At 38.4% G+C, this 11,390-nt stretch overlaps 1 protein-coding gene across 24 annotated transcripts in view; it reads right to left on the bottom strand.

Annotated features, from left to right (window-relative positions):
* Positions 1-11,390, bottom strand: part of ZBTB20 (zinc finger and BTB domain containing 20) — a 468,885-nt gene that overhangs the window by 301,959 nt on the left and 155,536 nt on the right. For 21 of the 24 annotated variants that reach the window (XR_007379433.1, XR_007379437.1, XR_007379436.1 and 18 more), the window contains 2 exons: positions 2,185-2,270; positions 259-334 (listed from right to left, as the gene is read on the bottom strand). The exons of 2 other annotated variants lie outside the window; for them this stretch is intronic. The gene's annotated coding sequence lies outside the window, so the exon portion shown is untranslated. Of the gene's footprint in view, positions 1-258; positions 335-2,184; positions 2,271-3,542; positions 3,628-11,390 lie in introns of all 24 variants that reach the window. One more of the 24 variants, XM_048958137.1, reaches the window with a different exon arrangement.

Here is an 11,390-nt window from a genome sequence, read left to right as displayed (position 1 = left end):
TTCTTCTGCTATCTTTCAAAGCTCCTGCCTGTTACTGGCCACCTTTCACTTCCAAGGTTAAAGAAACTTGTTCGAACTTATGTCAGCTTGAATTTTCTGTTACTCCACAGTGAAGGGATTGCATAGTAACACAAGCAGTGCTTTAAATATGCAGAAAAGAAGTAACACCTTTGTAATGAAAAGGTGAGCCTTCTAGAGAGTGGGGTCACTCTCTAGCAACAATGTGCAAAGAAATGCTAAAGCCTCATTACTACTCACAGCTATAGGGAGATCTCCTTCAGCTCAGTCGATAATTGTGTGGAACGAAAGGACCAGGACCACGAAGGTAATTTGTCTGAAAATAGGAACAGGAGAGAAATCTTTTCTCTAACAGTTTCATATATTTGCAGTTGGCTATAGTATTCTCCAGTCAACACTCCCACCTTTTACACAAAAGCAGAAAAAAGCTCCCCATTATTTTCTTTTCTATCAACTGCTCGGAAAGTTTTCATTTTAACTTTTCAAAATGTTTTATAGGTATTATGACTTGTTTTTCCAAGTTTTATAAATGTTGTTCCAACCTGATGACTAATGGAAAAACCTTTTTATGGAAAAACTGTGAATATGACATAACAGATTTTGTAACTCTAAGAAAAACTTCTGCATCGGATAATTTATCTATAATACTTTCTCATACCTGTATTCATTGCTTTTAAAAATGTGACTGGAATTACTGTGATTTTTTCTTTCCTAATAGACCAAATACAGAAACACTTTCATTGCAACCTAAAATTTAAAGACTTCGATGCCTGGGCAGTAAGGATCGTGCTCATTATTTGCCCTACCCTAATTTTCTTTACTAGCTAAAATTCTGAATAGTTATCCTCTTGGTTTCCCACACCTTATTTTTGCCATGAATTAAAAGACCTTATTTTCTAGTAATCATATCTGAAAGTTAGTAGTTTGGATCTTTATCTTTTCCTCCACCAGCAATGTAACAATCATTTTATCACCTTGTACAAACTACTTGCTTTTGCAAGGATAATTCTACTGATTTTTAGGGAAAGGCAACACCACTTCAAAGTCCTCTGGTATTTCAAGATTGAGTGCATTTAAAGTCACCTGTGACAATGAAGGACTCCCAGTCCTGCACTGCGGCACTGATTCAGTAAGCACACACCACAGATTTCAGATGGACAACTCAAGCTTAACATCACAAAATTTTATTAATGATATTATTAGTAATGCTGTATTTAGATTCCTCAGCCATTGTCATTCTAAATTGGGATTTATGGTAGTATGAACAAAAACGCAAATAAAATGCATCTGAAGTTATCAATAGCTCAGAGAAGCCCACTATTGTCAAAATATATAGAACTGAAAAAGTGTGGGCATAGCTCCTTAACCACTGGTATGCTGGCTCTCTCATATTAAACCTGTAAGAAGAGGGAAAGATGACTAGAAAGAGGTATTGGTAGTGGTGTGATTTTTCCTAATGACCTACACGTGTTGTTTTGCTTGATGCATTAAACACGTTTTGGAAACACATTTTGAGCCACTTCAGTATTCAGCATTTCAGCAGTAATACGCCTTTCCTTTTTCATCTTTTCCTATACAAAGTTTTGCTTTGGTGTGGGAAACAGACCTTAGGAATGTTGTGCAAATTACTCAGCAGGTCAATGACCACAAGAATTCAGTGCAGTTTCTACCTTTCAGCACTCTGCTTTAGCCATGAAACTTACCCTCTTAGCCATGGATTGCTATTTTTGGCATACAAATGCTTTCCCTGCATCATCTACCATAAATACAATTTTAAAATGTATGTATTTGGACTCTTTGAGTTCACTCTTTCACTGTTTCTCTCTCTTTTTTTTTTTTTTTTCTCCTGATTTTTATGGGAAATACAAATTCTTTGCACTGCAGAAGCTGAATTGGTAGCTGCACCTGTTAGCTCTGTGATATCTCAGGGCTCTCCAGTTAGTCACCTGCTTTTTGAAGCCCATGTTATCTCTTGGACAAGTGAGAAGGCACTGAAGTATGCTTTATCACCTTCATGACAAATATGACCATCTATATCATATTAAAATGTACCAGGTCAGTCAGAATTTTTAATAAGGAAAAGAAAAATCAGGTGAAAGACAGGAGGTGGCAAGAAGAGAATGGAAAAGAGGTGAGTGAAGTGAAACGAATAGGAATAAAACTCACTTGCTTCAAGCCAGAGTCAACTTGATACGTTCTCCTAGGACCCAGGGACTTCTTAATACATATTTCTATAACATGCTTCTATACATCTGCAGAAATAAAAAGATAAAATTTGAGAATCCAACCTGGAAAAAGCTTGATCCAGATATTTTAATGTGATTGCTGGTCTTGAATTGGTGCATAAAATTTATTTCTTTCAAACAAATGAAGACTCTGCGTGCCTTCCTAGGAACAGTCCCAGGCTTTGACTGTGTTTTCCAGGAAGGGTAGACCAATGCCTGATTCATACTTCCACTATATCACAATTGTGCTATTGTTTGGCATCCTCTCATCTCTTCCACGTCAGTTGCAGATGGTCTAGAAGCCACAGAACAAGCTGTACTTCCTTTAGATGTCAGCCATCACCATCTTGTGGAATCCTTCCAGTTTACAATACACAAGGTACAATGATCCCTCTCCACAGATCTCTCTTTTGACTTTAAAAAACTTTTCACAGGATTCTGTAGTTAACCTTTCCTAATATCAGAGATAAAGAAATAACTCGCCTTGCTTTCATCTTGTAACATATGATCAGTTCACAGCACTCATCTCAGACATAGGAAACAGAAATTTTGGGGATCACTCAGCACCTCATACAGACTCCAAAGGAAATTCTTTGAAGAATACTATAAATGCTGATACGTAAGTTAGTGTTATGCCATCCCTCCGGATTTTGCTGTCAACCCTGATCACCTTTCCTCAAATATGATGTAAAAGAAACAAAAAGGGTTCAGAGTAAAAAGACTCATTAAAATCCCCAAGAGCTTTCCATATGCAAAAAGTTTAGATAGCTTCGAAACGGCAGAGAAAATGAAAAAGACTGAACAGAGGAGATGTGATATAAATATAACTGCACAGAGAAAAGAAAGTAAGTCTGACCAATCAAGAAAAGAGGAAACAGACATTAAAACTAAAAGATAGAACATTAAAACCAATAAAAGGATTATTATTTTTTATCCACATAATATATAATTAACTTGCAGGACTCTGCACCAAGACATCACAAGGGCCAAGAGGTTTTGAGAGTTTAAAAAGAACTGATTATTGCCATAATAATAATAACAATAATAGAGAACCATTACAAAAATGATAAACATAATTACAGAAATAACTGGCATAGTAGTCAACAAACAGAATATCTACAATTGTGTACAATAAAGTATGAGGACTGAAAACTGTGTTTAAAGACATAAGCCAACTTCAGTTTGATGCAAGCTAAGGAGAAACCACCCCCGTGGGAAAGGTTAAATCACTGTTACTCCTCACCGGGAACTTAGCAATTTGTTCTTGAGGGACCAGATATTGGGTTCTGTAATGCTTACAGCGTGGTGAGGCTGAGAGCTCATCAGTCAAGTGTTCAGCTGGGATACCCCTTAGCATAGGGCTGGCACAACTAAGATCACAGCTCTGTAAAAGAGAATACATTTCTGCTCTTCGTGGGTACTATTTTTATTTACTTGTGGAAAGTGAGATAGTTTTGGCCATTCCTTTTAATGTGCATCATGAAGTGGGGGCAGAAAGGAAGAACAGTTTGTAGACATGACAAAAAATGCTAATGATACTGTTTTGTTATTTGGTGATTAAGATGTGAAAAAGAACCATATAAGACAGAGATATTCCTAACCGTCTACAGATCTCCACAGGCTAACAGATCTTTTCAGTACTAAAAAATGAAGTTTACACATGGAATAAACAAAAAAAAATCAAATTCTCCATGAAACTGAGCCAATTCACAGGTAGCCAAAAGTATCTGCTGTCTTCTGGATTTCTGTCCATGTGGGGTCTGTGATGCATAAATTCGGGTAAAATGGTGAGGTAGCCTTTCCCTCAGTGGTGTCATTAAAAGAGTTTTTCTCCTTTAAAGAGCTGCCCACTTCCACGAAACATGTGGAAGCTTTGGTATCTTGGACACTTTCACCCATCAAAGTTGGCTGAAAGTGGCTATACTCAAAAGATTAAAGGAATTGGAGACAGGTATGCAAACAGAGGGGTTTCCAGAAATCTCATTTCCATGGGGAGCTGCACCTAGGGGATACATATGGATGTGGGCAGATTCAGAGAGTTATTTTGGAAAAGTTCTGTCCCTCTACAGTCTCCCAAGCCCTCCTTTGTGGAAATCAAACCGTATCAAAATGCAAGCACACAGAGGCATGTTTCTGCCCACACTCAATTGCTGTATAGATTTTTTTAAGTAGAGGCACTTCTAGAAAAGCCAGACCCCAATTAAACTAAATAAAATTGGACTCCTAAAAGCTTGTTTTGTTTTCATGTACATCGGCATATCCGAGCTGACACAAACGCATGCACTACAATCTAGAGGACTATCTCAATTTCCCTAACTTTCAGACAGAATATAGCAGTGAAACCAAAATATCAGTTCCTTGGAAACAAACAAAAAAAAAAAGCAGTATTCTATCCATAAGCAACAGTCAGTCTAAAGCTTCAGAAGAAATATAGGCAGTAACACAGTCTTACCTGCACAAGCCTGTAATATCAGCCTTTGAGGGTTTTTTTGCATCTACTCTGTAACGATGCATTTTTAAAAATACAGTTCTAGCGCTCAGGAATGCCAAGAATTTAGGAAGAGAGCCACAGCTTAAGAGAGCAATTATTTGCCAGTAAATACTCAATTTGCTTGTCCTGTGATTTTTCTTCTCCTAACTCGCCCTCTCCATAATCCGTCTCTTGCTGCGTCATGAGCACAAGAAGTCTTTTCTTCATAACATAACACTTCAGTTAGCTATTTTGTTAGCATTAATTAAGAATTCGCTCCTCTGGTCATTTTCTATACTCTTACAAACAGCACCTTGAGCCCCGGACATTAGAAGGCAGTGAGTCAGTGTGTGGGATTCAGCCACCGTTTATAAACACCTTCAACCACATTCACCCAGTTTACAATATTCAGGACATCTCAGCTGAATTACTGCTTTGTGTCCAGTTTGCATTCAGATGGGGGCCATATGTTCCTCCATGTATTAGAGCAGAGCTCATTAGCACTGCTGCAGTCAAGCCACAGCAAACATTTTTTTTTCCTATCTTGCCTCCATTTTAACCTGATTAAAAACATTTTCTCCAGGGTAGATTTCTGGAAAAGAAGTACTCAAGTCAAAAGTACTGTTAAAATGGATATGTGTAAATTTAAAATTACTTTTAAAATTAGTAGTTGCTTTTACTGCAAAAGAACTCAGCTGCACTTTAGGATTAAACTAATTAGTAAAAGCACCTTTCAAAAGCATGGAAAAACCTTCACAAAAACTGTTACAGTAACCACAAGAGCTAAATATTCGGTGAGCACCAGGACCTAGAAAAATTCAGTATTCAAGCTCTCTAAAGGATTTAGGCACATAACCTATTTTTAAAGAGGGTATGCATCTGTGCAGGCAGCATCATACAACTAGATTAACACCTTGCAATAATGGGGAGAGTGGGTGTAGTTAAAAATCTGGATGTGCAAATTGTATTTCCTAAGAAATTTTGTGTAGGCAAGCCCCATTCTGCTCAATCAATAGTAGGCTGAGAAATACTATATTTGGCAAAAATTAATAAAATACAGAAGGAGTAACTTGAATCACCCACATTAATTGCTAAATGAAAATCCAGGTTCTGAAATACAAAACAAGAACACGCTTGTAGGGAGCAGCAGGGAGAAAAAAAAAGACCCACTTGGGACTGAAAGGCATGAAAAAGATTCCGTTTACATCCATTTTAAGATAGAAATGGATCACCTTTCAAAGTCAGTTTGGGTCTGGTTACTTCTTACATGAGTGAAAACAACTGGTGGGCCAAAGACTGATGATTAACATCATGTCATGGACACTTTACTACATTTAGAATTGCCATGTGTGTTTTATATGATGTAGTGATATTGCAGAAAAACATTTTCCACATATTCTAGCCATAAAATGATAAAATGCAACAATAATCCCTTGCATACAAACATGCACTCTAAAATAACACATTCTGAGCATGAACGGCACCAGAGCTATCAAACATTCTTAATAAAAGGCATTTATTTTGTGCAAATAATGCATTTATTTTGTGTGTGTCCCGTGTATCAGACAGTAAAGAGCAACAAGTGAATAACATGCTTAAGCAATCCAGGCATCTCTGAGATTATTGTACGCATATCTCAAAGTGCCATATGCCCAAATTGATTGTTATTTTACCTCAGAAATTATTCAACTTTCCTCTCCAAACACACCTGCCTAACTGTAAAGAGATCACTGAGCTCTGAGACCACCTTCTGCACATTTAACAAAAGTGAAATAGGATGACAGAATAAATAGCATGTGAAAGGTCAAAAATAAACAGACACACATACAAAACACTAAAACCCCACTGCTCCGTTCTTCCCTAAGCATGACTTGCCTGTGAACATTCTAAAAACATAAAATACACCTGATGGTTAATACTCCTAAAAGCAGGAGAACTTCTAGGTGTCCACTTAGGACCCATCACTCATCCATGGACAGAAAAAAGACAGTTTTCCTTGGTTTCAATAAGATGACAGTGGACCTGTGCTCCAATGGGAAAGTCTTGGAAAACACATTCAGCTTTGGTTGAATGGACTTACATACTAACTGTGTGCAAGACAAACGGATGGTTTTCCCTTAGGCTTTAACTTAAACTGACAAAGTAGATCAGAATTAGATCTAGCTATTGTCTAGTGTATGCTATGTATAATTTAAGGAGAGCAGAAAAGAGTAGATGAGTCTTAGGAGGTACTTTCAGGTCAATTTTTTTTCAATATTTATGTGAGAAACTGAAAATGCAACTTTGAATCAACTTTAAACAAAATGAAAGTACGTTAGAGAAAATGAAAGTACATTAATGAAAATGAAAGTGACAAATGGAATTCTGTTAAGGCTTAGAAGTGAAAAAATAAAAAGCATGAAGAAAAATAAATTCGATTTTTATAAACAACTGTAAGCAATCAGAGTTCGTTGTAAAATTCCATAATAAATAATTCTTTCTGAAAAAAAGAGGATAAGGGTTTCCTAATTTTTGTTGTCTTAAAGTACGTATTTTCACACTAATATACTAATTTGTCTTTGCACAGCAGAGCTTTTGAAAGGAAAGCTGACACACTTAATAGGGACAACTGGGTTAAATGGGAATTTACTGGATCAAGTCGGAACACAACAAATTCTTACTTATCCAGTGTAATTAATGTAAAATTATACTCTTCTCAACAGGGACTGCATGGTAAAAGGGATATCTGGTTTGCTTCGGAGGTGCCCCCATTAACTGGATTTTTGAAGGCTCAAAGCAATCAGCTAGCAGAGCCAGACACTGTCCTCAGGTAACCTCGTGCAGTTGCCTTGAGTGCAAAACGCTGTCACTTCTCAGACTTCACACACTGTGATCTGCTTCCTTCCTTCACAGCCGTCCCCTGGGGGACGACAGCGGAGCACGGCCGCCCCTCCTCTCTGCCTGGCATCGTGCTTCTGCAGCGGGGCTCTGTGCGGCCCTGCCTCCTAATGGGTGCTTTTTGGCAAGAAACCACTTCTGAATTTGGAGCGGACAGACAAATGGATACGTGATGTCTGTAACTTTTTAAATGCACTTTTGGTTTTCTCTCCAGTGGAAGCTCCTGTTTGCTTTCAGTTTCAAAGGTACTTTAATTTTCTGAAACTAGACAGACTTCCTCTGGTGGTTTCTTGCAAGAAACATCTCTCTCAGCTCGCCTCTCAGCACGCCTTGGTGCCTTCTGGGGTCCACAAAGGCTGACAGTACCGGCACCTCCAACTCATCAGTTCCTCAGACCCTAACAGTTCTGGCTCTCAGCACTACACACAATGGGTCACTGCCACGTGCCAGCTATAGCTGGGCACTTACAGCTGCTACCAAAGAGTAAAACGCAACTCAAAATTGGAAACTTAAAGAAAATGCTAATTTTGAGAAAAAAGCAACACATCCAGCAAATGCCATCCATGTTTAGGAATGATAAGTGATTAACAAAGGATTCAACGGCCCAGGAGAATTAAAATTCAGGTGCTAGACGCTGTGCCTTCATTCAGAAATACCAACTGAAATCCACAGGCCAGCTGCTGACCCTGACACAAACCTGAGCTCCTGCTGTCAGAATCCACTGTTACCAACACCAAATTCACAAAGGTGGGACTGTCACCAACCCAGCTTGAGAAGAGAGAGCTTCAGCTGGTTGGTGAGCAGTAGGAGTCACTTGGCGGTCTACACTGTTACCAAGTGGTAGAGGAATTTGGGGCCTTGGTGAAGCAGTTGTATCCTAGAATTGGATGGGTTTTTTTGGTGGGGTTTCCCAATTACCTCTGCTGAAAGTTGCTGGAAAAGAGCTGGCTGGGTGTTTGGTCAAAGTTTCTTTCTGGAAGGACTTTAACCAACCAATAGCTCAGTTTATGCTATTAATGTGAATTCCAGCTCTGATCTTTTTTTTTCTTTTTTTTTCTTTTTTTCTCTTTTTTTAGTTTTTTACATCTTTACTTTCAGTTCCTGCACTGCTATTATTTTCAACTCAGTTTTAAAAATCCACCAGGAAGAAAGAATGTAACACATTATCCTATCAGACTAATAACACAGCTTACATGCCCTTTAAATCAGAATTGCTTTCCCTCAGCAAATGGCGGATAAAATTGTTCTAGACTGCAGCAGATGGAACTGGAAACCTTTTCTTCCTGTTTATATCTGGGGCACATATGATCAGCCTATGTGGATAAGGCTCCAGCAAAAGATTTCAAAAACAAGTTCATCAGGAACACGAACATTTGCAGAAAATAAATAATGGAAAAATGTTACGTTAGAGCTATAAAGCAATTCCTTTCTTCCTACAAAGGGGATCAAAAACTCCAAAGTACTAAGACAAGTTGGGCAAGACCACCCTAAAGCACAAGAGGAGCATGCAGAACTCTCTCGTATGTCAACAGCCCTATTCAACGGCTGGGGAAACAGTGGAGGGAGAAGCAGAGGTTTCCTAAAGCAGCCACTGACAAAGCGTACACAGGAATGAACACAGAGGCCCCCTGTGAGTGCTTTCAAGCATGGTAGATCTCCAGGACTGGGCAATGGAAGGAAAACATCCTCACCCAGGGCACGTGCAGATCAACGTATGCATTTTCTGGTGCTCTTTATCAATTTCCAAGAGCAGGTTCATCTTCAAAGGACGTATGCAAGGAAATAGCATCCACCTGCCCTTTGCAGCTGGGGAATATAGGCAGAGACATATTAACTTTGCCAAGGTTACAGAGCCAGAAACGAGAAAAGAACCAGATTTCTGTTGGTCTGCTGATCAGAGCCTTTTAAACACCAAACAATCCTCCCTCCAGCTCCAAGGCCACAGAGACTGCCGCTTAGTACTTTCAGAGGGCATAATCTGGACGTAAGTGAGAATGTGCAAGACAGAATGAAAAAAAGCCAACAAACTCTTGTTTGATCTTCACAGGAAACCTTAGCCCTGAAGTAACCTTGAGGTAACAGGAATAATGAAAAACATGATTTCTACTTGTGAGTTTAACACACGAGGTTTGAGGGTCATCAAAGCGATTTTGTCTCTCAAGTGAGAAAGAGTGTTTTTACAGTATATTTTCAGTAGTGGTTTTAAAGTCTCTCTGTAAAGATGGATATAAACTGTTTGTTTATTAGGATAGAAATTAAAGAGGAAAAAAAAAAAGATCCTTGGCTTAATTACTGTTAACATTTTATTCACTTAATCAGAAGAAAGAAAAAAAATTAGCTTGACTTTTTTGACAGCAAAGTCAAACCAACTGGAAAATTCACCTCCTACAAGAAATGTTGAAAGGGAAAACTCTAGATAACAACATGTTAGTGAAATGCTTTCAAATGCAGACACAGCTGTATTGTAATGCAATCTTATATTCTCTTTGACCTGCCATCCCGCATTCTGCATCTCCCCTCCAATATACAGGAAAAACTGTTGGATTCAAGCACTGTTTTTCATCTTCTTCTCTCCTATAGGAAAGGGCACCGCAAAGGACAGAAACGCACAAAATCAGGTGAATTTACTTTGAATTTACTTTGCAGACTACCTGCTTTCATAAAAATGTGAAAGAAGTTAATGGTAAGGTCAGAGAGCATTACTATTTGTTTGACATTACTTTCTTTCCTTCCTTAATGAATGTTGCTAAAATAAATGAGTACTCTTAAATTCATTGCAGAAATAGGGATTACTGGGCATCACTGATAGTCTTTTTCCAATTATTGGAGTCAGCAGCAATGCTGGGAATGGACCAGAGCTGCCAGGCTCTCATTTTGTGTCTCTGTCTCTGCTCCGGGGCCCCAGATCCTCTCCAGCTCCTGGGAAATGGTGACTTTTATATCTAGAGATCAAAGGGGCAGTATTTATTCTCTGAGGACATAAAGTCCTAAAACCAGCTAAAACTAAATGTTCTTAAGTTGTTCACTGTAGGGAACTTGGAAAAGAGACTTTGTTTTGCACCATTTATAGTGCTCTGCAACCAAAAAATTTTAGAGAATGCAGGGAGATGCATACTTACATTTAGGTTCAAAATGACTGTTCCAGGCCTCATCCTAACGTAATATTTTACAGGCAAATAATAAAATGGATATAGATGATCTTTCATAACAAGCCCGCAGCTTTATTTGGTTCTGTTTAATCATGTATCTTTTGCTGAGGCTGACTGCATTCTCTCTGGTCTCTTAGACAGTGGGTTTCATGCATTCTTGCATATATTTGAACTTTTGATCATTTTCCAAAAATTCACTGCTAGTATCCTAGGCAGCCATCACTGGGTAGTGATATGGGTCATTCTAGTTCAGAATAAAAAGGAGATGAGTGTGACTGATCCTTTTTCTCAAGGCCAAATCTCATAACAAATCATCTGGAAAACTGCCAATGACTTCAATGAGACCAGAAATTGTCCCTACTGTTATCTAAAAAACTTCATCTTCCTTATGAGAAAAGCAAGGTGCAAATTCTCTAGCCCGACTAGATTTATTCTCCTACAGACTGAGAGCAGGAGAATCAGATGAAAGAACAAAGAAAAGGATAGCAGTCTTTACTGTTGTCTGTACGTTACTGCTCATTGAATTCCAAAATAGATGGAAGGAAAGCAGGGAAATGTGAATAGCATTGCATCAGTTCTTAGTGAACAGAAGTGGAAATGTTAATTATTTTTTTTTTTAGTGCAATTTGGAGCACTTTTTGCTTATTTGTT

The sequence above is a fragment of the Lagopus muta genome, chromosome 1 (assembly GCF_023343835.1).
Source record: "Lagopus muta isolate bLagMut1 chromosome 1, bLagMut1 primary, whole genome shotgun sequence".
Lineage (NCBI taxonomy): Eukaryota > Metazoa > Chordata > Aves > Galliformes > Phasianidae > Lagopus > Lagopus muta.
This window is presented reverse-complemented; position numbering and strand designations above follow the sequence as displayed.